Below are 27,389 nucleotides of genomic sequence, written 5' to 3'. Positions count from 1 at the left end.
CAAATTGCCACTGAAGACCTGGAGTGGAAGAAGCTCTGGGGGCCCAGGGCCCTGCAAGAGTTTTCCGGAGCCCCCGAAGCGAGTGAAGGACCCCGCTCCAGGGGCCCCAAAAAACTCTTGTGGGGGCCCCTATGGGGCCCGGGGCAAATTACCCCACTTGCTCCCCCCTCTGGGCAGCCCTGGATAGAAGAGCCCATATGAATGCTAGGATAACTCCATCCTCATACCCCTTCAGTTATTGGTCTCTCTAGTGGGACTGACAACAAGGCTGACAATTGCCATAGTCATTCTTGTGGTGTCGATTTCTTTCCACTGGGAACCAGAATGAGATACATCCACTCAACTCATTTCACACAGGCCACCAACAATATTCATATATTCAGGGACTTTTGGTCACTGCTGATTTGGGCCAGGTTCAGAACAGGGAGCTAGTGCTTATAAGGTCTGTGTCCCACTATTAGACCACACAAGGCCCCCATTTTTTATTGGAAAAGGTCCAGAAGAATTGACTAGCTAGCCTTCTAGATATCCCTTCTGGCTCAAGGGAATGTGTTTTTGCTTTGTTTTGGCTTGGTATGTTTGATATTTTAGGCTGATGCTCTTGTTGAGGAGATGGGCAGGTATCATCCAAGACTTTGTGAGCTAAGATTGTGATTTATTTTTCTTTCCTGGGATTTGTGACTGCATCAGGTGGAGAGAAGAAATGAAGGTTTGTTCTTTCTAAAGATTTATTTCAATACATCTGCAACAAGTCAAGGAGAGAACAGAGTAGAAAAACTTTTGGGTTTGGGCCTGAAACAAAGCACAGTTCCTTGAGATAATTCCTTTTTTTCCCATTTGTTTGTCAAAGAAAGAGCTAGCCACAGACCATATTATGAAATGTACTTTAATCGGGTGGGTAACTCTGGTAACTTAAACCAAACTGAAGTCAGATCAACATCTGCTGAATGAAAGTCCTGAAGACCTGTAGAATATCAGTGCACCTATGGCCAAAAATCTTCCAAAAGTCATCACCCATCTTCCAAATCTCTAATATGTGGCACTACTTTTCAGCCTTGACATGGAAGGTATACCCAAAGTGTATGTATATCTTCAAAGGTGATGATCTTCAAATTAGAACCCCATTCTTATTCCTTGGGTCTATGCCTAACTCTGCCACTGACTTTTTTTTTTAGCCATGGGAAAGTTATTTAATACATCTCCCCCTTAGTTTATCCTTCCATATAAAGAGCTAATGACATTTACATACCTGTAATTGATGTTCATTAAAGGCCTTGAGATGCTTGAATGAAAGAAACTATGTAAATGAAAAGCATAATTATATGCATGCACGAGACCGTCTCTCAGTCTCTCCCTCCCCATTCACCATGAGTGCAACATTTCAGGTGTATAACTTGAGGCCATTTTTTGTTTTAAATGTGGCCTTTAATGTCCATTTTCTCATTTCTAAACTGATTATGCTAATTCTCACCTAACCCGTTAATGGTCATGGCGACAAATTTGAAAAATCTCCAAGACATGGAATTTGATCATTTATTATTATTATTATTTCCACACTCACTGAAAGGAAAAAGTGGTGAAGCATTCACTACAACAAGATTAAACTAACAAAGAAAGTATAATAAAGACAAAACGCCAGAGTACGTACAGGGGGTCTATTAGGAGCCTAGCAGAAATAAATATTGAATTGTTGCTTTGTCACTCCTGCATATTGTTTTGCAAAAATTCAATCTAGCAGCTTTTCCAGACAACTGAGAACAGGGAGGATGTCAGTGCATATACATGACCCTGGCCTTCCATACTCACAGATCTCTGAGAAGAAAAATGGTTGCAACTTAGCATTCCAGTTAGTGAGGCTCATCTCATTATCAGCCTGATACAATTAATATCCACTAGGAGCTAGGAAGAGAAATGTACGACATTTTGTTGTACAGATTTTCCAACAGAAGTGTGGTGGATTAAGGGGCAACCATCCCACTCCCGCTAGTGAGGGGACGACCCATTATTTGTGATCTGTCCTTGCTGATGAGAATGCATTAAAGAGGCTGGGTTGGTCTGCTCAGCAATCAAAGGAGGCCTAGTTAGTACTCCAGAATCCTCACCGGTCCACCCTATATGTGCACTGCTGGGGTGCTGATATTGAAATCCTTACCAGTAGCTCAAGCCCAGTATAAACTACTGAAACCAGGAGAGCCACTGGAGTCATGCAATGGTAAAGAACACTGACACTTGTGCCCCACAGTTACACAGAGAAAATAGGGAAACCTATAAATGTAGTTCAGCTACCGTTCGATAACCACCATTGGCTGAAGCTACATGTTGTGCATTTTGGATATTCTTTGGGCAGCATATCATCCGATCAGTCTCTCTCTATTACTATACTGTAGAAGATCTTCAGAGAAAGATTATATACACAGCACGCTTGCAAATTCAAAGCCTCATGCATGAAAATTCCTCAGAGTAGGTCAGGATGGCTGGCCAAAAACCTGTAAAGAAGAGGGGGAAAAATCTGTTTGTGGCAGCTTACGAAAGTGCAGGAAGAGAAAAGGGCAGCTTGTTTCAATGTCTTTCCGTCTGGGATTGTGTTAACTTTTCCTTCCCTAATGCACAGCAGAGCTGAAACTGAGTTTAGTGGAGGATGACCATTAATGCTTCACATTCTGTGAGTGGGGACAATTACAGATGTTTTTGCTTAAATGTGACATGAAACCATTGCTGGCTTTCTGTTTTTATGGAGACAATTTGTTTTATCCTTTTTTTATATTATGCATCACTGAAATGATTAACTAAATCAAGGCAAACCCTGTGCAACTATATTACCTCATGCAATAATCAAGTAGCTAACAAGAACCATAGCTAAATGAACTTAAAGTAATGACATAAGCATGGCTCCATGCAACCAATATTAGCGCGTTGAATATTTCTTAAGCTTCGTAAGGCAAGACATTGTCTTAAGCTAAAGTTTTCAAACTTGGGTGCCTAACTTAAGACACCAAAAGTAACATTTTCAAATGACTTAGAAGCCTACCTCATTTTCAAAAGTGGTGGAGGGCCAGAATTTTAAAGGTATTTAGGCACCTAAAGACATACATAGGCAACTGGTGGGATTTTCAGAAGTGCAATGGGAATGCCCTTCAAAGTCTGGCCCATAGGCACTTTTGAACCTAAGTCCCATTGACTTTCACTTCTAAAAATGGAGCAGGTTCTTGAAAATTTTACATCTAAATTCATATATAGGCATTGTGTCCCATTCATTTCATTAGCCGTAGTGGGTGCCCAGCACCTCTAAATGATGGCCTGATTTTCAGATGCCTAAATCTGGATGTAGGTGGCTTATTTTAGAACTCTCAAACTAGGGGTAAGGAGGAGGGAATTGACCATAGGGCCTAATCTAATGTTCATTGAAATCAAAGGAAAGATTCCTAGTGACTTAAGCTGGGCATTCGATCAGGGTCTTGATGCATTTAGTGAAGAAGAACACCTGTACAAGGGCAACACGTCATCTTCAGCAGGAAAGGCTCATTCTTGCAAATAGAATTTCACTGGTACAATTGTTCATGGGAAGTGAATAAATAAAAAGCACTATATAAAAGCTAGTGTTATTATCAGCAGACCTCAAAGGAGAGTCTGCATCATTTATCCCCATTTTAGGGATGGGAAACTGAGGCACAAAGCAGCAAAGTGTCTTGCCCCAGGTCATCCAGCAGAGCACTGGCAGAGACATGAATAGAATTCAAGTCTGAGTCCCAGTCTAGTGCTCTGTCTAGCAGGCAACACTGCCATCGCAAAGGCCACTGGAATTAACTTGTGGGTTTCATTCAAAAAATTTCAAATGTTTTTTGCAGTATTCCCCCTTATCCACAATATGACCTAAAGCTGCATTCACTGAAGACAAGAGATGTTTTGTATTGTCTTTTGTAAATGCAAGATCTGGTCTTTAAGCTCTGTGAAAATAAAGGAAAACTAGATGGGCGGGGGGAAGATTTGACAAATATTCTGAGGTGGTAATAATAATTCAGGGTGCCTATAGACGATGCTTCAGTAGGTCTTCATCTCTGCTCTTTTTCCTTATATTTTATACTAACTTCAACAACATCTTAAGAACTAAGATTTGAATCAGCATATTTAACATGAGCCTAAATTTAGACCTCATCATCCTGATTAGTATGTATTGTTTATATTGTGGCTGTGTTTTTGAGACCTAATGGTGCAGGGAACATAAAAACCCTAGTCAATGACAGCCCCTGCTCCAACTAGTTTACAATACTCTACAATGAGGTACCAAAAATTTCAACATGCTTTTCAAACATTCATTCATTAAGCCTTTCAACACACTGGCAAGGTAGATATTAATACTTCACTTTACAGACGATGAAATTTCATGGACTCACAGGGACCGTGAAGTGTTTTGTCCCAGAGCCAGAGTGAAGAATGGAAGTGAGAATGCCTGACTCCCAGTTCTACAGTCTTGCTATTAAAGTACACGTACTTGTAAAATGCACATTGACAATGCACTGCAGATAATTAGTGCTATGAGGTAATCAAAGATGGACCCTAGTTAGGGACTCTTTGTAGCCTGACCATATGGAATATATTCATAATACAGTGAAGAAATTGTTAGAGAGCAATTAATTTTTGCCCCAGAAAATATTGCCCCAGTGCCAGGGGTGCTGGAACAGTTTTTAGAGTGGTGGTGTGGGGGCGGGGGGGGGCGGGCGAGGGCTGAGAGCCGTTGCAGATAATGGAAACCTCTTCAAGCCATGGGGTGCGGCAGCAACCCTAGTTCCAGCACCTATGTCCAGTGCTGCTGCCGAGGTCAATGAGAACATAATTTATCAGCCACATAAGTGCTGAGAGGCTGCCCCAGAGGCTGTTATAACTTGTGTAGCACATGCTGCAAATATCCCTTCCTTCTATCTATGGTCTCCATCACTGAGCAGCTCACAATTTGTAATGTATTTGTATGAGGTAGGAAAATGCTGTTGTCCCATTTTACACATGGGGAACTGAGGCACAGAGAGGCCAAGTGATTTGCCTGAGGTCACCTGGGGAATCTGGCAACATGAATTGAGCCCCGGCCTCGCAAGACTTACAGTACTGCTTTAATTACTGGATCAGCCTCGCTGCTGCTGTACTCGTTAACGGTGAGGAGTTCCTGCTTTTGCCAATTATTCCTCATTGCCTTCTCATTCACCCTTGTTTGTCTGAGATTAAACCCATCACCCCAGCTCCTATGTAGAATAGAAGTGGTGAAAAAATTCTATTCCAACTTTTTTTTTTGACAGAAAATGGTTTTTTTGATTAAAAGAATATTTTCACAGGAAGTGTCAGCTTTCCTCAAAAAATAAGTAAATAAGTAAATAAATAAAATAAAAATCACATATATATATTCTGTTGTGCAATGAAAAGTCAATTTTGTGCACTGAGAATTTGGATACAAATATTTTTCTATTATTCATATTTTTCCTCATGGAATAATAATAATTAATAATTAATATTTTCCAAACAGCTGTAATGTAGGTGTAGATACAGGGTCTGTCACTGCAACCCATTATATGCAGGCATTGAGACCATGTTCATTGACTTCTGATGCTGATATTTCTTGAACAAGGCATGTTATTTGGCCCTTCCATGCCAGTTTAAACAAACATTTCTCCGAGAAACTTCACATCAAATTATTTTCGACTGACTCTCAGCGTGCCCAGTTTCCATGCTAGAATGAAAATGGTTTGTATGGGTTCATGCATTGGACTGTAACTGTTCATTGCACGGGGAATAGTTTTCAGCAATCCACATTCTAACAGAACTCGAGCCAGCTCAGTAAGACAAGTGACACCAAGAAATAGACCATGATCTTATATTCGGGGAAAGCGCATTGTACAACTTTATGTCTATGCCCACTCTGTACTCAACTTCCTTTCCTTCCAAGAAAGATACTTTTCCTCCCATATTAAAAGACTTCAATATTATTAATATACAGAGCTCCCCTGGCAATTGTAATACCCAGATTGCTTCCCTGAAATCCATGTGTAGAAGCAGACACAGCTGTCTCCTTGGGACTTCTGTGCCCCCCCCCCCCGCCCTCCAGTCATCCTCAGGCTTTATGCAAGTTTCTGTGCAGGTTCAGGGTTCAGTCCTGGGGCAACAAAGGGGGGGGAGCTGGGAACAGGACAGGGACACTCAGATCATCTCCTTCACAGCATCATCAGATAAGATAAGACAGCCCCAGGCCTGGATTTACGCCAGGGAAACCGAGTGCAGAATTTGGCCATAAAATTCTGCATGTTCCCTGGAAGATCAGTCAGTAAAATTTTTTGGAATATAAACTTTTTCGTCTGTCAATGGTTCCCTTTAAAAAATAAATATATATAACCACCACTTTGCTCTGGACCACAAACTATCACTTGCAGTCTCCAACCCAAACTCAGTGAATTTAAAAGCCCTAGCTAGTTTGTTTCTACTTTAGTTAACCTTGGGCCAAATCCTACTGGTTTTGCAATAGTCTCATTGACCTCAGTAAGATTACTTGGCTAAGTAAGACAGAGATCTTGTGTGCCTATAGGCATCGATACAGTATTTCTAACTTTGTATCTCATTAGCGTGATGGCTTGCAGTAAGAATGGCTTGTGTTCCCACCCCAGATGGCTGTGGTGCAGAAAAGGTAAGAGAGCTGGGGGCCTATACTATCTCTCCATGGAAAATTCAGCTGGGCCATTGGGTGAGGGGATGATGTGTCTTCTCACTACCCTGTCCTGCCCACTCCTTACCCAGCCTAGTCCTTCCACATGACCAACAGAGTCATACTGTGAATGATAGCCCTAGGCTGCACTTACTGTGCTGGGCATATTCTGGTACCACAGCCTGCACGTTTGATCGTCCATCCAGTGAAGGAAGAGGTGATCCATGCAAGGAGGGTCTCCGGCCCTCTCCCCGCCTGCCGCATCCCCTCTGATGTACAGATCTCTGGAACATAACAGAGGCCTAAAGTTAAGAAATGTAGATATGAGGCCACATGTACATTACAAAATTATGTCAACCTAACTGACGCTGGCATACAGCCACCATTATCAAACCACTTGTGTGTGTGCAGGTGGCTCCTTGTGCCGGCGGTGTGCGTCCTCACCAGAAGTGCTTGTATTGATTGTATTGTCAGTGTGGGGCATTGTGCAATGGCTCCAGAAAGTCAGTAACCGTTGACACAGCATCTGCACTAGCACTGCAGTGACCTCACTACATTGACCGTGACTCCACGCTGCTCAGGGAGGGGATGTTATTGACTCCGCATAGAGAGGCACTTATCTTGGTGGAAGCCAAATTTAAATGATGATGTTTCCACAACTAGGTTGATGCAAGGCCGCTTACCTCCACCTAACCATGTTGTAGAGACCAATATTCGCTGCACGAATGTGGTTGATACATGGTTGTGTTGTGAAGAAAGCTGAGGAGCAGGCACACCTCAACCACATTTGTCATAATGAAGACAGATGTTTACAGAAACCCAGCTGCACTTGCCATAAGGATAGAGCCACAGTTAACCTTTGTGATTTGCCGTAGAAGACCTCGCACTTGCTCCCACTGAAATCCAGAGTAAAGTTCCCACTGACTTCAATCTTCTTAGAAAGATGTGCAACGTGCCTGAGGTGGCAAGTAACCAGGATTCACCACTGAATTTGGTCTGTTGGTGGATCATTAGCTTCCCTGGCCCCGCGCTGTGTACTAACAGGGAGTGCAACATGAATGCGGATCCATACCCCTCACGGACTTCAATGAGGGCTAGGATCTAGGGGTCATTTATGTGTCCATTTACACAAGTAGGTCAGACTGTTACTCTGTGGCACCATCACAGCTCTATATCTTGGAGTCGGTCTATGGCCCAGCAGCATAATCTGGGAAGCTCTTTAAGAACATTGTTTAGGTGAGTGCTAATTAATAGTTTGAGAGAAAGAAAAATCCAGATTAGTTTGAATTATTATAGAGGCATGATTCCAGATTTGAGGTTGCATTGAGACTTGCATTTAAACTAGGATTTAATTTTTTGAGTATACATTAAAACTTCACTGAGCACAAAAACTGAATTGACAAGAGTTCTGAATACCTTCTCCTATGTTTTATTCTTCAATCCCTGATCTGGAGAAAAAATACACAGTTCCCATAATAAATAAATAATCCAGCCATTTTCCTTCATTTTGTCAACACAATGAGGGCAAGCCTCCCCCCTGCAACCTATCTTAGAAAAATCATTTAAATAAATCAGATAACAAAATAGAAAACATACCGTTTAATCAACAGTGTGCAATTGTGGGATCTCCCTCAGACACAACAATGGAGCCATTGTATCCACCCATCTGAGCAGTCAGCAAATTGTGGTAGTACAAGGCTGTAATGAATTAAAGGCTTTTCTGCAGCAGATAGGATTGCTGTTTGTTACTAAAAAAAGCACGTCCTCTGAAATCCTCTCTAGTCTGCTGCATGCTAAAGTCATGTTAGTGTTTCTAGCACAGAGTAAAACCTTAAAACCCAGAACCAGGGGGATGAGGCCAGGGAAATTGCCAGACTGGAGTGACTTAATGTTAGGTTGATTTTTCTCATGATTTTCTGCAAGTGATTGGTAAGAGTGCTTATTGGTAAATTTCTTGCACTTCCCTCTGAAGCATTGGGACTGGCTGCTGTTAAACAGGATACTGGAGGAGATGGGCTGGGCTGATCATGACAATTCCTGTGTGGCTGTGATAATGACAGTAGTAATCATAATGATTCTCTCAGTAAACACACTTACATTTATGCTGACAAAATAATTGCTCTCCGGGCAGCATGGTTTAGAGGAGTGGGTACTGAACTGGGAGTCAGGAGAGCTAATTTCTATTCCCATCTCTGCCAATGCCTGCTGCGTGATTGGTCAAATCACCCAGGCCTGGATCCTCAAAAGTATTTAGGCAAGTAGCATCCATTGATATCAGTGGCAAGTTATGAGTCTACAGACCTTTGTGGACCTGGGCCTTAGTCTCTCTTTGCCTTGATTTTTCCCTACAATTTATTGTCCGACTGGTCTATTTAGAATCCTAACATATAATTTGGAAAGTAAAAGTCATTATTTAGAGAGAATTATATTACAATATTGCAGTTAGTGTTGTGATAAATATTTTGATAGGCCTAAGTAATCCAGAGCAATTAATTTGTTACAATTTGTAGAAATACTGGGCTGGAAAGTTCCTCAAAGTCATCTAGTCCAGCCCCCTGCACTGAGGCAGGACCAAGCAATCCTAGACCATCCCTGATGGGTGTCTGTCCAACCTGTTCTTCAAAACCTCTAATGATGGGGATTCCACAACCTCCCTTGGAAGGCTTATTCCAGAGTTTACCTATCCTGATAGGTAAGAAGTTTTTTTCCTGATATCTAACCTAAATCTTCCTTGCTGCAGATTAATCCAGTTCCTTCTTGTCCTACCTTCAGGGAGCATGGAAACAACTGATCACTGTCCTCTTTATTACAGCCCTTAATATATTTGAAGACTGTTACCAGGTCCCCTCCCTCCCAGTCCTCTTTTCTCAAGACTAAAAGCACACCCAGTTTTGCAATCTTTGTCATAACTGCTGAGAAAAACAGATGCATTTCTTGAGTTTAAAAATGCCAGTGATGGTTTTAATTATGAACAGGGACCTTGACTCATTGAAATTGACTTTGGCCCTCATCCAGTAGCTATTGGAGTGAACAGGAGATTGTCCATTGACTTCAGTGGAAACAAGCTCAGGACTACAGCCATCAGAATGCCTAGAACTGCGTAGTAACCTTTTCTCCTCTCTCCCCCGTTCCCACCACACACCCCCAGCATGTGTCACATTCAAACTAGACGCACCTGCTAGGGAAATTGGGGCGGGGGGAGCAGAGATTATACATGGTTATAAATCCCAAGCCTATCAACAGCCTTTGGTAAACATTTGGACAATCCTTCCTACCTGTCTTTCGTCCAAATATTTGCACCGCGCAGGGCTGCGAGTCGTTTCCTGACATGTCCTCAGACTGCAGGTCGAACCCAGAACAGGTGGATTCATCATTTTATTTTATCAAATAATTGCTTGAAAACAGTCGCTCTGTCTACCCACAGGAAATTCAGGTGAAGACGTGAACTTGCAGCTAGGAATTGTATTTTATTATATGCGTGTATTGGGGCTTTTAGGGTCTGATTCAAAGCTCTAAGAGTGAATGATCCAAAACCTTAGAAAACGTGCCTGGAAACCTTCCCCCGTGACTTCCCGGGCTCTTAGCGATCCTGCAGAGAAACCAGTTTAAAAAGACTCTGTTCCCTTGTCGCTGAGCAAAGGATCCGAAACATGCAGCGCCAACGGTCTTTTAAAAACGAGCAGCTGTCCTGGATGCTAAAGCCAAGTGCGTCGAAGTAATCCTCACAAACCGAGGCATTCTCCAGATAAATTGCAACGGGAGGTTGCTACGAGGTAAAGTGTTTAAAAAGTGCAAGCGACCCGTTTAACGTAAGCACACAGTTCGCTTGGTAGGAAGAGTAAAGCGCTCCGGAGTCAGCTTTCGTAGTTAATAGGGCTGCCTAAATGTAAAAAACCAGTGTTTGAGATTACTGTGCTAAAACCCAGAGCTGGCAAGATTGCATCCTACAAACACAATAATTGTAATCCTCTATTTTCATACAACCAGTATTTTATGGCTAAAGATACACTATAATAAGATGGTGGAATTTCTGATAGCGTAGCGAAGAAAATATTTGACCTTCAGTTTAATTGTAGGATAAAATTGCGTCGGGTACAATGTGTTCTCTCCAGCTCAAGCTCTGGTTGGGATCTTTTACTTGATCTTGTCTGTGACATCCACAGAGAGCCACTCAGGGCAAAGGGAACATAACTTGAGGCTGTATGATCTTCGGGGCAGAAACTGCTTCAGTTGTGAGCACTGGCCAAGCACTGTCAAAACAAATGACAACAGCCTGTGGTGTTTGCAATTGGAGCATCAGCAAACTGGATATCCATGTAAAACGGAACCCAGAGCACTCTTAGCACATTGATCAGGTAGGAGTCACCAGTTAAAGCCTTGTTTACTATGGGCTCCAGCTCAGCTAGACAATATATAGGCATCGATCCCTTACACAAAAAGAGAGAGGGATCCTTGCAAAAGAGGAGGCTGTGATGTAGCTGTGTATTGCCAAATTTGTGAAAGCAGCATGGTAATCCCCCCATTGTTTCTCACACATTTCCTCCCTGAGCCATGACTTCCTTTCAGGAGAACCAACGCATCCCCTGCACAGACTAAACAACAGCTTGAAAGTTTTCTTTAAAAACACACACACACACATACAGAGTTCAAGAGGAGAAAGTCACTGTCCCCATCTAAGAGAGCTGACTGGGGAGGGGAGAAACAAGGATGTGGCAGAAGCATAAAGCACCTGTTGAAGGCTATTTACGGATTAGCCAAGTGCTGACAGACAAATTGGCAAGATTAATCAGAGCAATCAAGGCTGTGTGGGCTAGAGTTGTTGGCTGACATTAATGTGACATCACTTTCATCTGCTTTTGCCTCACGTTGCACAGCGGGGATACAGCATCCCTAGTGCTGCTGGATGCTGGAACTAGAATGCAGCATGGTTAGATACTGGTGCTAGGAAGGGTGTGTGTGGGGGGTGTTCACTTATTAGATTCCAATATGTCTGCTTAGCGTTTTTATTATTAACAGGAAACCTCCCAGCCCGATTGTACTGTGCCCACGGTTAAACACACTTTGAAATACAGCCGTCCAGGAAAACCAGAAGAGGATGGAAACACTGCAAGTTCAAAGGAGAATTCGTTCTCCGACCCTTTCTTTCTAGATGCCGACAGAATGGTGGGTTTGGGTTTCACTGATACATTCTTGATTCACTTGGAGGAATTATTACTCCGATGTAACTGGAGAAATTGCAGGTTTCACGAGAAAAGACCTCCGTTTTTTTAAAAAACAAAACAAAGGAAGTCGGATAAAGTCACCTTTGAAAATGTGGGCGAGGTGATTCGGGTTTGGGGGAAATTAGGCCATGTGTCTTTTTGGCTGATTTTCTGCATCTTTCAAAACAAGCGATCTTGTATTGGCTTCTCTCTCCCTAAAAAGAAAAAAATCTTAACACGTCAGGCATAGTCTATATATTTATAACGCATTGTTCAGACACTAAACCTTAGCTCGATACGCCTGAAAGAGCCGGCTGGACCAGGTAGAGATCACACAAGCATCCAGCTAGGAGCACCGTGGGCACCAAGTGAAGTTCGAAACCCCTTTTAGGGTAAAATCTCAAGGAATACAAGATAGCCGCTCAAAACGCAGTTGTCATGATTGGATCTAACTCCCTGGGCTTTGAACAAGTACACTACCTCGGGGGGGGGGCATTGCGTTCATCTCTGCCACCAAGCCCAGACCAGGAGTTCCACAGGCAACTTTCACTCGGCAAAGCCATCTGGTTTCTTGCATGCCGAGGTTATTGTTTAGATGCTTTTGTTTTTTTCTTGTTCTGTTACATTCTGGCCTGCGAACGTTTCACGCTCATTCCTGAACTTTGGGTAATATCCTCTTCTAACCAGACTTGTTTACACTTCGTTTTTTCTTTGTAGTTTAGTCCATGAGGAAGCACAACAGTAATAAAGCAAATGCATCTAAAACTGCCCTGACCCAGCCCTGCTTTAACAATGTCCTCTTGTCGAGAAGTTTTTTACGCACAAAACTGAAAGTAGGAAACCAGCGAAGGAGACACTTACCTATATGGAAAAGGCTGACGTAATTTGTGGGCATTGAATTAATTTTCTACCTAAAGATGAGGACAGGGGAAGTTTGTAAAAATCCTGTTTATTAAAAGTAGTCTGCACGCAAGAGATTCCATCAAACGCATTGGTACGGGCGCATGTACCAATATCCCACAGAAACATTCGAATTCGGTGCGGTCCCTGCCGTCCTAAATGTTTCGGGATGGTGATTGGTTGAAAAGCCCACTAGACTCAAGAATCTGATCCTGCAGTTAGGGTAAAAACCCCTGCTGAGGTCAAGTATCAGAGGGTAGCCGTGTTAGTCTGGATCTGTAAAAGCAGCAAAGAACCCTGTGGCACCTTATAGACTGACAGTCGTTTTGCATGCATCTGACGAAGTGGGTATTCACCCACGAAAGCTCATGCTCCAAAACGACTGTTAGTCTATAAGGTGCCACAGGATTCTTTGCTGCTGAGGTCAGTGGGAGCTGTGTCTGGCTCAGGACCTCAGAATCGGACCCTTTGCCTGCCATTGTGATTTAAAGGGAGTGGGCAAACGATTTGGCCATCGATGTTGGGGAAATCATGGGTATGCGAGGCCCCTGATTTTGGAGCAGATGATAATCTTTGGGAGGGTCTGCTTGAAACAGTCCTGGAAAGATCCTGTATTTACCAACCCCGTGGCTTCTACGGTTATTACTATTTCAGGCGTGATCATGAAAGACCACGTGCCAATATGTGTTAGCGTGATTATGGGAAACTGGGAACTCTGAACTCTGTAGGGGGAGCCTCCTGAGGAGTGTTTAAATGCCTGATCCTGCCCTGCCTACTCCACGGGACGAAGCAGCATCGGGGCCCTTTGATACTGTACCAAACACGCTGCAAACCTGAGTGCTCTTCATACATCTTCCGTGTGCACTTCCAGTTATTTTCCAAATCCAATCCCAGCACCAAAACTAGTCTGTCCTTGTCTCGACTGTCTCTTTCTTAGGAGCTGATGGGAAACATATTATACCCCTTGGAGCAAGACAAAAGCAGCAATAACCACACGCTGCAAATCTCCCCAAATAATGCAAATGTGTTTCTGCGAAAACTACAACAATCATATTTGCTCACAGAAACTGATTACTTATACAATTTACCAATCCAGCAGCAAAATTCAGGGCATTCAGTGGTCTGTTTGTAATCTCATCCTTTTTTACTAACATAAACACCACTCAACAAAAATATACACGGCCACCTACTAAGCCAGTAAAGTGAATGTAGAGACCATCTCATTGCTTTCAGCGAGCATATTAGCTTGCCTTCCGTGTATGAATGAATGTGTGTACGTCTCTCTCTTTCTCAATACTTCTTACTTATATAGGTTTACAAGTAAGTATTTAAAAATATATATAGACATTCATTCAATGTCTATATATACTAAAATACATACACGATATAGCTAGATATACCCCCACAATTGATCCCCCACCTCCAAAAGTCTGTTTTGGTGTTTTTTACTTCAATTGGCATTCTCACACAGCCAAACTATCCCTATACAACAAAACTTTGGTAGGTTAACTTAAAAAAAATCCTTTTCTCATCAGTCTCTTTCCATTCTTATCCCTCAACTTCAGAGAGTATCTAAGGTTCTGGATTCAACACTGTATGCAGAATTCAAGCTCTGGGTGACAGTTCCTTTGGGTTAGGTACGTTGCTTTGCTCTGACAGCTGGCTCTGGGGAGAGAAACAGAGAAGGAACACTGCTCCTTCTGAAGTGAGGTGATCGGTATTTATTTGGTTGTTTTACACGTGGGGGCTTTTTGTGCTCGCTCTCTGTTTCCTTTCTTCTTCCCCCTTGACAGTTTCGGAGGGAAATTTACCTGTGTCCGTGCGGGTCTAATCTATCTACCTGCAGAATACTGTTGTTTTCTTCAAACAGCTGAATCAAACACTTTACAGTTGCAGGGTGACCTTGGAGAACATTCCAGAGAAATGGCTTCTTTCAGTTAAGTGAAATCTGGGCAAATCAGACACATGGCTTCTCTTAGAGCTCTGCAGTCTCAAACGCTTCCCCTATGTGATAACCCTCCTTTATGACATCCCTGCGCTAATTTCACAACACGCGTATATTTGTTTTAATCAAAACACTTGATACTGCTTTAATATCCAGCAGGGGAGTTTAATTCCTCTGTGAATATGACACAACCTCTCCTCAGATGCCGTAGCTATATAGACAAGGGCTTGTGTGCGGTTTAAGTGCTTAGCATTTTGCCCTCCTGTTGGTTTTGCAATAAATACATACAGAAGTGTCTGCTGCAGTTTGCCTCCTTGTAATTTCTGCTCTCACTGTGGGGCAGTTCTGAGCAAATATTTCTCTCTTAGGGCTGCTCAGAATCAGCCCTTTCAGCCGCGCGAAACAGGGCTCAGTTCTGCTTTGACTCGCGCGTTTCAATCCAGTGCGCAGGTTCCTCCACCGCGTAATATAAAGTTGTGGCCTTAAACGAGATTCCAAAGCGAAGAGGCAAATAGCAACCCCTGGTGCTGATTCTGATTTACTCCCATTTCTGGAGGCTGGGCCCGGGGGAAGCTCTGTTCTGCAGAGACCAGGAACCCAGGCCGCCTTGCAATCACTTTCTGCCTTATCTCCCAGCCTGGCGTTGGAAATTTCAGCATGATTGAGGCGATTGGGAGTAGCTGGGTAAAGAGGAGGGATCTCGCCCTCCAGGATCGCTCGAAATACCAAGCTGCAGGCTATGGGATAGAAAAGAAGGCGGCACTCGTTTGAGACTCGGCGGAGAAAACGCTCTCTCGGTGCTCAGGGTGATTTTAAACCCGGTGAATCGAGGTGATATCACCTCCCTGCACCCCGACATGTAGTCGCTTTAACAACTGTGTCTGGAAACGAATGCGAGAATTAAGAGCTACATTCATAAACCTCTGCGCAGAGATTCCTAACATCATTTTAAACCAACACCCAGCAGATATTTTAGGACAACAATTTCATCCAGGACCTTCCCGCTCAAAGGATACATTTCCTGATCGTCGACGATTCTTTAAATTAATGATTTATAACATTCAAATAATATCACTCTCCAGGGGGGAAATGTTCAGCGATTTTTGTTTTTAGCCGTAGAATTCCCAGAATGTCAGAAAAATTATCTCAGCGTAAAATACGGTTAATGTATCATTCATTCACTGTTCTTATGCCTTTAAGATATCAATCCAAATTCCGTTGTTTAAGGCAGTGCTTTCTGAGACAGACAAAACAATAAGATTAAACTTTCTGCCTCGATCTCTCTTTGATTTACCGATTTTAATTGGATTAGCTGCAAAATGATATTTTGGAGGCATATTTTAAGGACTGGAGATGCAGTTGATGGGGAGATTAGCTGTCAGGACCTGAGTGTTTTCCCCTCCAACCACTGAGATATTTTAAAAACTAATGTGCGATTAAAGAGAAAGCCATAGAATTTAAGGGTTGGTATTTTGCATTTTCAATAAATTTCTACAAAGTTTGCATGGTGCGGACGGAGAGACACACGAAATATAAACGCAGAATGGGAAAACCTAATGTATCAGACCCTATAATTACGTGGACTCATGGAAAAAACAACTGCTTTATTGCAGAGCACAAGTCACTCCAGAAACAAATACAGTCTTTTGCAGAGACTCCTGTATCTGCTTTTCTAAATTTCATGTTTCCATTTGAATTAACCCTAATCAAATCCTTTGAGGATTTTTTTTTCCGGAGTAATTTCTTAGAGTGTTCTTTTGTGTTAAAAACAATGCATATATGCTCAGCCTGAAACAAATTCTTAAAAGGAGATTAACCGTTTCAATGATTACTTGTATAGGAAATGAGCGATAGGATTGTCCAAACTGTTGTATTTCTAACAAGCACTGCCCCTCTAGTTTGATACAGACTGGGGGTATGTGCTTATAATATACTTGTGTCTGTTCGCATAGTGGGGACTCCATAACATTACTTATAATTATAATTAAACGCTAAAACTGTGGTGAAAACCACCACCATATCGTTTAAAGCAGCAGGCTTTCGCCTATTCAGATTAAATGATGAACGACAAATGGGAATCAATCCTTGACCTTAAAAAAAAAAGCCAGTCTGAAGATAATATCTGCGTTAAGGCGCTGGGATAGATTCCACCAAGAACAATTGCTTAGCCTTAAAGGAGGGTAAGAAGGGAAAATTGTATTTTCCTGCCTAGGCAGGATATGTTAAAAGTTTTGCATCGTTTACACAGCAGATAGGCGTCCAGAGCTTTCCTCCTTTGCCTTCATTTCTGTATATAGTTTAATTTTGAGATTTATTATGGAAACAAGAAGATAAAAATCACCAAATGTTAATTGGCAGCATAATCTATAATCGGTGAAACTAACTATCGGTGGGTGCGGAGTAATATTATCCAGCTCTGTGTATGGACCTACGCCCAAAATACATGCACTGGGTGACATCCTGGCTCAACTGAAATCAATGGGAGTTTTGCCATGGATTTGAATGGGGCCCTGGTTTCACTCACTGTCAGAGAGAGACTAGCTTTAGAGAGGGGCCCAATCCTCCATCCGAAGAGGAAGCAGAACTTTCACTAAACTCAACAGAAATTCTGCCTGGCTGAGCTTTGCAGGATCAACATCAGGTGGAAGCTAATTCTAATATGGAAAATTATTTCTGCCTGCATTTCTGATTACAATTATTAAAAGGGGCGGGGTTAAATGGAGTCTTGACAACGTGACCATCTACTGATCCTTCCAAACATACCCAACTTTACTGTAGCAAAAGAATAGTGAATAATCCCTAGTTCTTTAAATTACCCCAGCTCTGCACAGCTAACTAACTAGTTTATCCGAGGGGGCGGGTTTGCTATTCCAAATTTTGCAAAAGGAGAAAGTGTGGGCCTCATAGCGGTGTTCAGGATGGGGTCCAGGGAGAGGTTTATTTAATGTGCTTTACCCCTGACCCTCCGGCCTGTTTAAAGGAATCTTTCAAAACAAGGTGTTGTTCTGGTGTCCTTTCGCCAAGGGACACAGTAAGGCCAGGGGAAAGAACATGCTTTGAAGGAGAAATGAAGTGTGAGGGGATCCAGTCCACACCACTGATGTCAATGACTCTCTTACTCAGGGGGCTAACCTTTACCCCGCCTCCTAATCCGGTTGGCACCAAAGGGAGCAGCCTTTGGATTGCCACTCATACGTATGTGGATACCCGGTCTCAGCGCCCAGCCCTGCAACTCCTCACCTAAAGGAATAGCAGAGAGACTACAGGTTATTCCCCCGATGCCGGGCTTTGCAACACAGGACCTGCCATCATTGTCTATAAGCTTCATTTTCTATTGTTCTATTTATTTCTTCATATTCTAATCACTGACAATGACAGTACGTCAAAGAGGCATTGTTTTAAGCACAGCACTTGATGATAAACGTTCCTTATATGAGGAGTATTTACATGCGCTTTCCCCCCAGTTAGTGTGACGTTACCAAGGCTGGGTCAGTTGGAAAACTGAGTCTTAAGCCTTCACGAATCAGACTGCAAAACAATTGCAGAACCTCCCTATTGCCACCAGACAGTAAAGATGCATGAATGTCGCTATCTAACCTGTTATCTTTCTGCCTAGAGAGCTGGAGAACTCTGGATAGTTTGCTAGAGAGCTGCCTGGGGCTGTATTTAGCACCCACAAGGCGTGGGGGGTAGAGAATCCGTTAGTTCTGTGAAAGGTAAATCATGGATTAATTTATAGGAGCCTTCTCTTAGCAGGTGGCTAACTCACCCGGATGCCTTGCTTGCTGATAATTGTGTACAGGGGGAATTTCAGACGGAGATCTGTCCTTAAAGCAGTTATAAACAACGTGCATCTGTATTAGCCTGGCTTATAGAAAAGGACATTGAGGGTAGAGTTTGCACTGAAATGCATTTTGACTGATCGTTTTATCGAAAATCTCCTCCTGCTTTTACTCCATAGATGCGTGAGCACAAAAGCTCACCATGCACAGCAGGTCTACAGCATGCATTTATTTACATGTGCCTTTTGGGAGTGGCTTTTTTGAAATGCCATAATCATCTACCGGTGACTGCTACCTATAGTTCATACAAAGGCTTCCTATCTGAAGGAATTCTTTGGGTGGTGGATGAAATATGTCAGGACTCTTCGGTTATCTCTTGGGATTAGTCTAAAAATGTTTGTATTTGCGCGTGATTAATTTATTACAGTTCAATACACGCTACGATCCTTAGCTAGGCAAGAGAGGTGATTGTATCGTATTGACGAACGATCATTCCACACATATCCTTGGGTTAAGGATACTAAACTCTTTCTACATTACACTCTAGTTGGTAACCGCCGGAAGGGGAAGTGGAGGATGGAATATTTGTCTGAAGGCTTTGAATTCTAGTATGGAAAGGGTTTAAAATAAGATTTCAGGGGAGTTTGTCTCATTCCATTCCGCACGGAAATGTTGTCAGCCAAGGGACACCACTGACACTTTGGTATTAACAAACCTCTTAGCTGGAAATAGTTTCTGCCAGCTTGTGAATCTGGGGTGAAAGGGACTGGACTCGATGACCTCTCGAGGTCCCTTCCAGTCCTAGAGTCTATGAATCTATGAAAGGGGCTTTCTGCAGTGCTCCAGGTAACTGGAGAGTTTTGATGGGACACAATGCGTGGAAAGGTTCTTTGGTTGTTGTTGGGGGGACCAGACTGGACTTCCCCATCCACTGAGAGAGTTCAAAGTTTGCTGTACGGTATTCCCTCAAAGAGTCCCCACAGCATCCTTCTAGAAGTCCAGGGACCCCAATTCGTTCGCCTGGAGTATCTCTCCCCCAGGATGCCAGGCTTCGGGGGAGATTCATCGGCATTCATGGGACATAGGGACCCAACATCCTGCTTCTAACGTAGCTCTGGTCTCTTCCACTGACCTCTCTGACTCCACGGGAGAGGAGGGCGCTTGGTTCAAAAGCCTGCTAGAGGGCTCTAACGAAAAGATTGCAGGCGGGATAAGGTGTCACAATAACCCACAGATTGTGCCTGCCAAATAGTCGATATGCACCCCACCTCTGCCGGAGAAACGGTTAATGAAGTCCCTATTGTCTTGCATGTAATGGTGCCGCCCTGCTCCAAACATGTGCATTCGGGTATGTTCTCTAGGTATGGACAATCAGCACACGGTTGATCTCATAAGCTGATGTGGTGATTTGTATTTCTCCTTTGGACCAACGCCTCAACTATCAGAAACTCGGATCTAGTTTTCGGCTCATATCATTCCTTATCTTCTTTAACTTTTCAAAGTCGTGTTGATATTTCCGTACGATTGTACCAATACATTGTGCTTCTGGACAACAAGACGTCACTTATTGAGAGAACTAATTTGGATATTAATCAGCTAGGTATTAACACTTTAGGAAGACTCTTACTGTCAAAGAGAGCAATTAGAGCACATGTAAATCAACTCCTGGAAACTTCTGTAACCTATTTGGTTATTTTACATTTTTTGCATCCCATTAAGCTATTTCTTTAGTAGAAAAATCAACACGCTCACTTGTCCTTGATATAGAATTTAAATATACTGTATTAATTCTTTTCACTCTGAATATTAGAAAAGCTTTTCCTCCCTTCGCTTAACTGTGAATAAATACAAAACAGTATTTCCTTTTCGGTCCCAAACTCTAACTGTAGAGCAGGACTTTTAAAACCCACAAAATGGTGTAAGCTTTGCAAAGGGGGAAACAAAAGTTTCTTGCAACACCACAACAATTAAAACAATTTCCCTTGTCCACAAACAACAAATGCAGCCATTTCCCCAAGTCACATAAAATCAAAATCCTCTGTCTTTGATGCATTTTGTCATTTACTTTTGCAGCCACCTGAAATTTGGATTAGGGCATTTCAAATGCATGTTGATTATAAAGGCAAAAATTGAAAATAAATTCAAGCATAATTCGGGGGCGGGAAGATACAGTTTATAAAACCTTGCTCTGAAAGGATTAAAGTTGTTCATGCTACAAGAATAATTGTCCTTCTAATGACTCTGTTGCTGTTTTATCTTCATTCAGCAAACCAATTTAGCTCCTTTCGAATTATTTTCCTTCGGCACACATAGGAAAGTAAAAGAGATTACTTATCTGAACCATTCGTGGGACTCAAATATTTCTCTGGACAAGAAGTTACTCAGACCAAGACTATTGTGTGGTTAATAACGCTCGTTGGGGTTAGAAAGGCATCTTTTTGTGTGCTACGTTGATTTATATAAATATTTATTTTCCCCAAAGGATCCTTTAACCCTGTTTTTGTCAGCGTGTTCTCCTCTCTTTAAATAACACTGCACTTTCCATGCAGCAGCTTATTCTGAAAATAGCGTCAAAAATCATGGGAAATAAGGATTGTCTTGAAGGGATTCTTGGGTTGGTTGAAGAGAGGATTTGCTGAGGAACGCAACGCATGACCCAGAGCAGCGTGACCTTGCAAGAGGTGAAAGAGGCAAGATCCTGCCCCCTGATTTAACCAAGGGAAAGCCCAGCCCGAATAAAAAATGACCGCGAGAAGGGAGGTTATAAAACAAAACAAGCTGGGGACCGGTGAGATAACAGACTAGAGTCCAGACAGACCCGATCCTGCAGGCTCACTGGGAACTTTGCCTGAGAAAGGATTGCAAGCTCCGACCTCAAATTACTTCCCTCCAAATACCTGCCAATAAGAGTGCCCTGTCCGCGGCTGTAGCAGGAATCAGACGCTGGGGTTCAGTCTAATCTCCCTTTCTCTAGAGTATTTACAGCTCTTCTGTGTTTTATCTTGCACCCAACTACTTGATACACCCGCATCGAAGCGAGAAAGCTCCTTTCACTGCGGAAGTCTGCCCTAGTCTGGGAGTGCGGGACAAAGCTTCTTTTGAATCTAGCGGTGGTTAGGCCAGATCTACCGAAAGTACAGCATGTGGAGGCTAAGGGGAAACGAACACGTTTTATCAGAAAGCACCAACTTCTGTCTCAAGGCAGGGCCCGATCCTGACCGCACTGAATTTCAGTGAGGGCAGAATTGCCTGAAATAATGTCACCTAAAGGTGAAATCCTGCTAAGATTTCCCGCTGGATACAGAGACTGGCTCTGGGCTTTGCAACAAGTTGAGGGTTTTGTTTTTTTGTTTTGGCCCATATATAGCGAAGCAACCTTAGCTACTTCGCAGCTTAGCAATTCAGTAACATCTTGGCAGGCTGCGGAGTTCGCCCTCTGAATCTCTCTCCCTCCCTCCCCTCTCTATTTATGCCGTGGTAGGCTACGCAGATCTGAGTTTCAGCCAGCGAGAAAATGGTCAAAGGAAAGCATTCTAGCTACCCACCAGTAAGCGAAGATATAAATACACGGAGACATTTTAAAGGTCTCCTCTGTGGGAAGCGATTGTGTCTTAGAGCTAAATAGTAATGTTTGAAGGTTAATATATCGGGAACTGGTTTCTGTTTGAGGGGCTGTTCCTGCCAGCAAATTCCCAAAAAATCTTGCGCTACAGAGGGCTGTAAATTCCTGCGCTGTGATGTTGTCAAATATTTCATTGAAGAACGTCATGGAAACTGTGCGCTTTGGGGCAACCTCGGGACCAGGCAGCTGAAAAGCACAATCCTTTTTTCTGACCAAGGCTTGAACTTCTCCCTAACATACAGCTGCCAGGAGGCCTTAAATGCTGCATTTATGCTCCAGTAGAACCAACAGCAGCTGGATTCGACAACTCAGCGGCGGTCGTTTGTGCAAAGTCGCCCCAAAACTCGGGGTCAATCTTCACGTTCCCCTAAACCCTTATGGATTTCACTCAGCCCCAACTCGGAACCTACGCTTGTAAGATCCCAACGATGTGTGTGTAGATATAGGATAACATTTTACTGAGGCCGTCTACTTTTGTTCATGAAAACCATATTCATACATTCATAACATGTCAGGGCGCAGATGTATACACCCGTGTGCGGAAACCTGTATATGCACAGGTATATGTTGTGTAATAGGAATCACACATTCTAGATAAATGAATAGAAGGATCAATTATGGAGTCAGAGGTTCCGATCAGGGCTGATTTGAAACCAATAAGAGTGATGGGAGGGATGAAAGTAGGCCCTGGGTTTTGGGTGACTTTCCCCAAGCAGAAAGGAACCAGGGAAAGGCTTATGTATGCCTGGGTGTGGGGATGCTGCATTGTGTGGCTAGTTATATCCTGGCTGCACTCTCACGGCATAGACCTGCATCTGAATCCTGTTCCGCTCAATGGCCTGCTACCCTCTGCCTTTAACCTCTTGTGGCCAAGCCTGGGTTGCTAAAGCTGGCTTTCTTGCCTTGCTGGTCTCCAGGGAAATCAGCGGCGCTCCGGGAAAGCTTGTCTTTTCCGCCACATATTTCCTGCATGAACTCACTTACGGTGCTTTTAAAGAGGTTTTTTTTCCCCCTACCCGGAGACGCTACAACGCGGATGGTGCGTGAGACCGAAAACGGCGCCGGGTCCGACCGTTAATAATAGTACCAGATTGCGGCTGGTAGAACTGCCCTGAGGGCGCTGCATTCTCCCCTAGCCTTGCCCAGACCTTCGCTGGTTAATCTGCTTTGCACACGTGCCGTTGGGCTCTTAAAGGTGGGATGGGGAGCAAGCGTCTCCCGGGCTTTCCCCCCTGGAGGAGCCTCTTCTGGACAGCTTATTATAGAGAGGAGATGCAAAGGAGCTGCCCGAAGCGCCCCCCAAATAGTGCCCCCTCCTGTCAACACCTTTTAGGCTGGACTATTTACAAGTTAACAAAATGCCAGCCCTCCTCCCTCCGTCTGCAACCCGCTGGTTGAATCAGCCCCATCGCTCCCTCCCCTCCTACCTTATGTAAACGTTTAGGCATCCGTTTGCACTGGGCTAAAGCAAGGAGTTTGGGCGATCGCCTCCAGAAAGCGAAGTAGGGGGGCGGGCTTCTCCAACTGAAGTCCCTGGTGTTAATGAAAAGCAGGGGCAGTGGGGAGGAGGACGCACGCGTGTCTCTGCCCTCTCCATGGGTGGTCTGCGCTCGGATAAACACATGGGCCTCTTAGCAAAGCAGCACCCAACTGCACAGTCTTCTTACAACAATACTACCTATATACATTTCCATACTCGGATTACAGGCTGGCTTGTTGCAGAGTCTAGTTCACTTAAGCAATTAGCTAGTAAAAATACCTTCAGTGCAGGAAAAGGAAGAAAGCTCAGATTTGTCTATTTTTACACAAAGCATTGCCGATTTTAAAAAAAGGAGAAAGAAATGTCTTTGGAAATTAATTTGAAAACAAAGTGGTTTTTTTTTTTAAAGAAACATTACAGGCCCACTGGGCTATTTTTTAGTCCAACCGTCTGATGTGAAATCTGCATCAGAATGGCAACATATAATTTGGAGCATTTATTGTCTTTTAAAAATATTTCCCCCATCCAGTTTATTTTGCTGACGGCGCCACAGATGAGGCGGGGATCTTACATTTTATTTTATTTGTTTTATACAGGAAAATATCAATCTACACGAATCACCAGCCTGACATTTTTCTAGAGCAGGAATTTAAGTCATATTCTATTTGCCCTTCAAGAATCCGGTCTTGACCATATTTTGAATAATTTTGACGTTTTATAACCAACAAACCACTGAAGATAACAAGTTACCTAACAACATGGTCCTCTCAGGCTATAATAAGAGTAACACTGAGGGTTAATTTATTGTAAAATAAAATCCCTGTGCTATTTACTAAATACACGGGTTAGTTTACTACATAAAACGATGTAATATTTCTTTCTTTCCCACAGATAGGCCTATGAAATACGGAGCAGATTATATATATTTTTTAAGTTTACAAGATAAATACGTCGGAAAAAAATCTTCACACTCCCAAAAGTCACTGGGGGAAACAAAGAAAACAATTAAGCAAAAGATTGCTTTATTTTAAAGAAAATTGTTTCGTTAAGACCGCTGAAACAAGCGTCATGTTTGCTCCATCTGATTGTTTTTTCCTGATACAATAGTGGAGATACTTCCTCACGTAAATTACCACCAACATTTTAACTTGAACTGCAGGGCAAGCAGTAAAGCCAGAATTTTATTTGTAATGTGTCCTTAGCAGCACCTCAGAAACAATTGCAAAAGATCTTAATACATTGCATCCCTTGTTTAGAATTCTGGAATTGACATATATAATCTGGGTTCTGAATTGTTTAATTTCCAAGTTCATTCTTTATATTTCTTTCAAGCAAAGTGCCGGGGGGGGGGGACGCAGGAAGGGAGGAAGGGAGAGGGAGCAAGGTACCTACAATGCGATTTAATACTTTAAAGAAATCGAGACAAACAATAATTTGAGCTATAACACAATGACTGCAATAGAGAAAAAATAGGTTAGATATGCTGATAAGAAAATTAAAGGCTGACTTAAGAAGGTTATGCCGCATTATAAATTTGGGATCTGTAAACAGAGAAAGCATATGCTCACTTACTGAAGAAGAGCTGGGGAAATGTCTGATTTTTTGTTTTAAACTGAGGAACAACACACGATACACTGATTATTTGTTATCCCCCCGTGCTCTGTGCTTTTTCTGGCATAGAATGGTATTTTAAACCATGTGTCTTCCTGCTTTGAGATGGAGATGTGGGACGAGATTTTCCGTGCTGGGGGATGGTCCCTTCTCCGTATAATATCAATTTATGGGAACATTTCACCGTATTTCTATAGCGGAGGGAGAAGGCCGTATAGAAGCAGAAAGCCCTCTGACACACTGCAGTTATATGTGGATTATCCTGCAACCCAGGCCCTGAATCCAGGCTATTTATTAGAGAGCTTTCTTTCTCGCTTGCAGTTTAGGGCATTTTACCAGCTGTGAAATCCCAACTAGCAAAGCATTCTCTGCAGTGCATACCATGTCATCGATGCTTCACTTTTCTGTATTGTTAGCACGGTTTAAGGGCCAGTTACACACAACCATATACCGAGGCACACTGACAGATCTGAACTGAGCTGCAAAAGTCCCGAAATGCGCTTGTTTCCCTTGGAAACACACGTCCTGCTACCCCTTGCAAACGCTGGCGATTGCTTCTGAGCGTTGCAAGGGGAAAAGAAGAAGAAGGAAAAAATCCTGATGTGAAATCCCTGTTGGTGGTATCACAGATGTGTCAGGCGCCCTAGAGGCTAGTAACGACTGGCTGCAAATAACGTTAACAGGGATTTTGGAAACTCGATCAGTATCTATCTTCCTTTTAAAAGGTATTAAATTATCATAAAACCCTTAAAAGCGAATCTAGGCAGAAGGGGGAATTAAAGGAGGAAGGAGAGAAGGCGGAGGGGGTTTCAGCCTTTCACTCGGCTAAGATACTTTGCAGAGCCGAGAACAGGCAGCAGGAGCACAAACTCAGTTGGATTTTTTTCGTACTATCTGGCCTTTGCTCCCCCCCCCCCCATCTTGACAAGAAAGAAAACGGCAACAGCCAGCACATCTGCTCAGTTTCTAGCAATGAACTGTGAAAGCCCCCCTCCGCCCCCCGCACAAGCCCCTCTCACAGTTTAATTGTGCTAAAGTTACCACGCGCGCCTGGTAAGAAGGTGACAAAAGTTTAAAGTGACTTACCTTGATTAGTGAGTGACAGCTTTACTGATGAAAAGGTGGTCAGACTTTTGGGGGGTGGGGGTCTGAGGAAGGCTTTGCCTTCCTTTTCCTCCTCGCCCCCCCATGTGGTGTGTATGTGTGTGTGTGAGAGAGAGAGAGAGAGAGAGAGAGAGAGATCCAATACTTCTGAGGATCAAAGTCTGGGCATAGCGGAAAAAATCAACACACATTTATATCACAACAACAACAAACAACAACAAAAGTCTAACCCGGCAGCAAATCAAGCGACGGGCGCTATTTTATACGGCGCAGCACGGGGCCCTATGCGAACTACCAGGGAGTTTTCTTTCTGATTTCATTTTATTAAAGAACCCCTGAGACGATGTTTACATTTCGCCGTATAAACATCCTGCCCATGTTCCTGTCTATCTTCAAAAGAACTAAGAAACTGGGTTTTTAAGTGGGCGAGCTTCACTCCTGCTACATTTTCAAATTAGATTCGCACTCCAGGGCGAGCCGCATTTCCCCTTTTTCATAGTTGTGTACAAACAGCCCCCGTGGCTTTCGGAGCCAGCAAACAGCTGTTTTCCTCGGGCTACAGGCGAGGAGCCCGGGAACTTAAACCTGCTGGTGCTCGGATTTTTGTCTCTTTTAAATCCTGCAGGCGCGTTGACTCTCCCCCCCCCCCCGGCCCCCTGCCCCGCTCCGGTTCGATCTCTGTTATGATTTAAGACTAGAGACTGTAAGAGCAAAGATCTCAGAAAACTGCCCCGTTCAAAGCAACTTCGTCTTCACGGTCCTCAGCTGGGTTTTGGAAGATGGGGCTGACAATCAGAGGAGTCCAGAGGAAAATGTTAGTGACTTAAAAATGTTGCTACCTGCGAGGCAAAATAAAGACAATAAAACTCCCTCTCTCCCGGTCCCCCCTCCCCCAAATCACCCCCACAGACCGCCTGGGTGGGGGGGGCGTATTGAGAAGGGATTGACGCCCAATACGAGAAGGAGCCGCCTGTGAGTCAGTTGCAAAGCAGTTGGCCGGAGTGTAAAGGTCCCTTTAAGTGCCCACCAGAGCTGAGCTTGAGCGAAGGGCCGGGGGGGGGGAGG

At 43.3% G+C, this 27,389-nt stretch overlaps 1 long non-coding RNA gene across 1 annotated transcript; it reads right to left on the bottom strand.

The window, feature by feature from the left end:
- Positions 1 to 1,519: 1,519 nt before the first annotated feature.
- On the bottom strand, positions 1,520 to 26,610 carry LOC115660233. Its single transcript, XR_004002784.1, has 3 exons — positions 26,307 to 26,610; positions 6,834 to 6,963; positions 1,520 to 2,486 (listed from the first exon to the last, which is right to left on the bottom strand). It is a non-coding gene; the product is annotated as an uncharacterized LOC115660233 (long non-coding RNA).
- Between the last annotated feature and the right edge of the window lie 779 nt (positions 26,611 to 27,389).

Source organism: Gopherus evgoodei, chromosome 12 (genome assembly GCF_007399415.2).
Source record: "Gopherus evgoodei ecotype Sinaloan lineage chromosome 12, rGopEvg1_v1.p, whole genome shotgun sequence".
Lineage (NCBI taxonomy): Eukaryota > Metazoa > Chordata > Testudines > Testudinidae > Gopherus > Gopherus evgoodei.
Note: the sequence above shows the minus strand (reverse complement) of the source record. Positions and strands in the feature narration are given on the sequence as shown.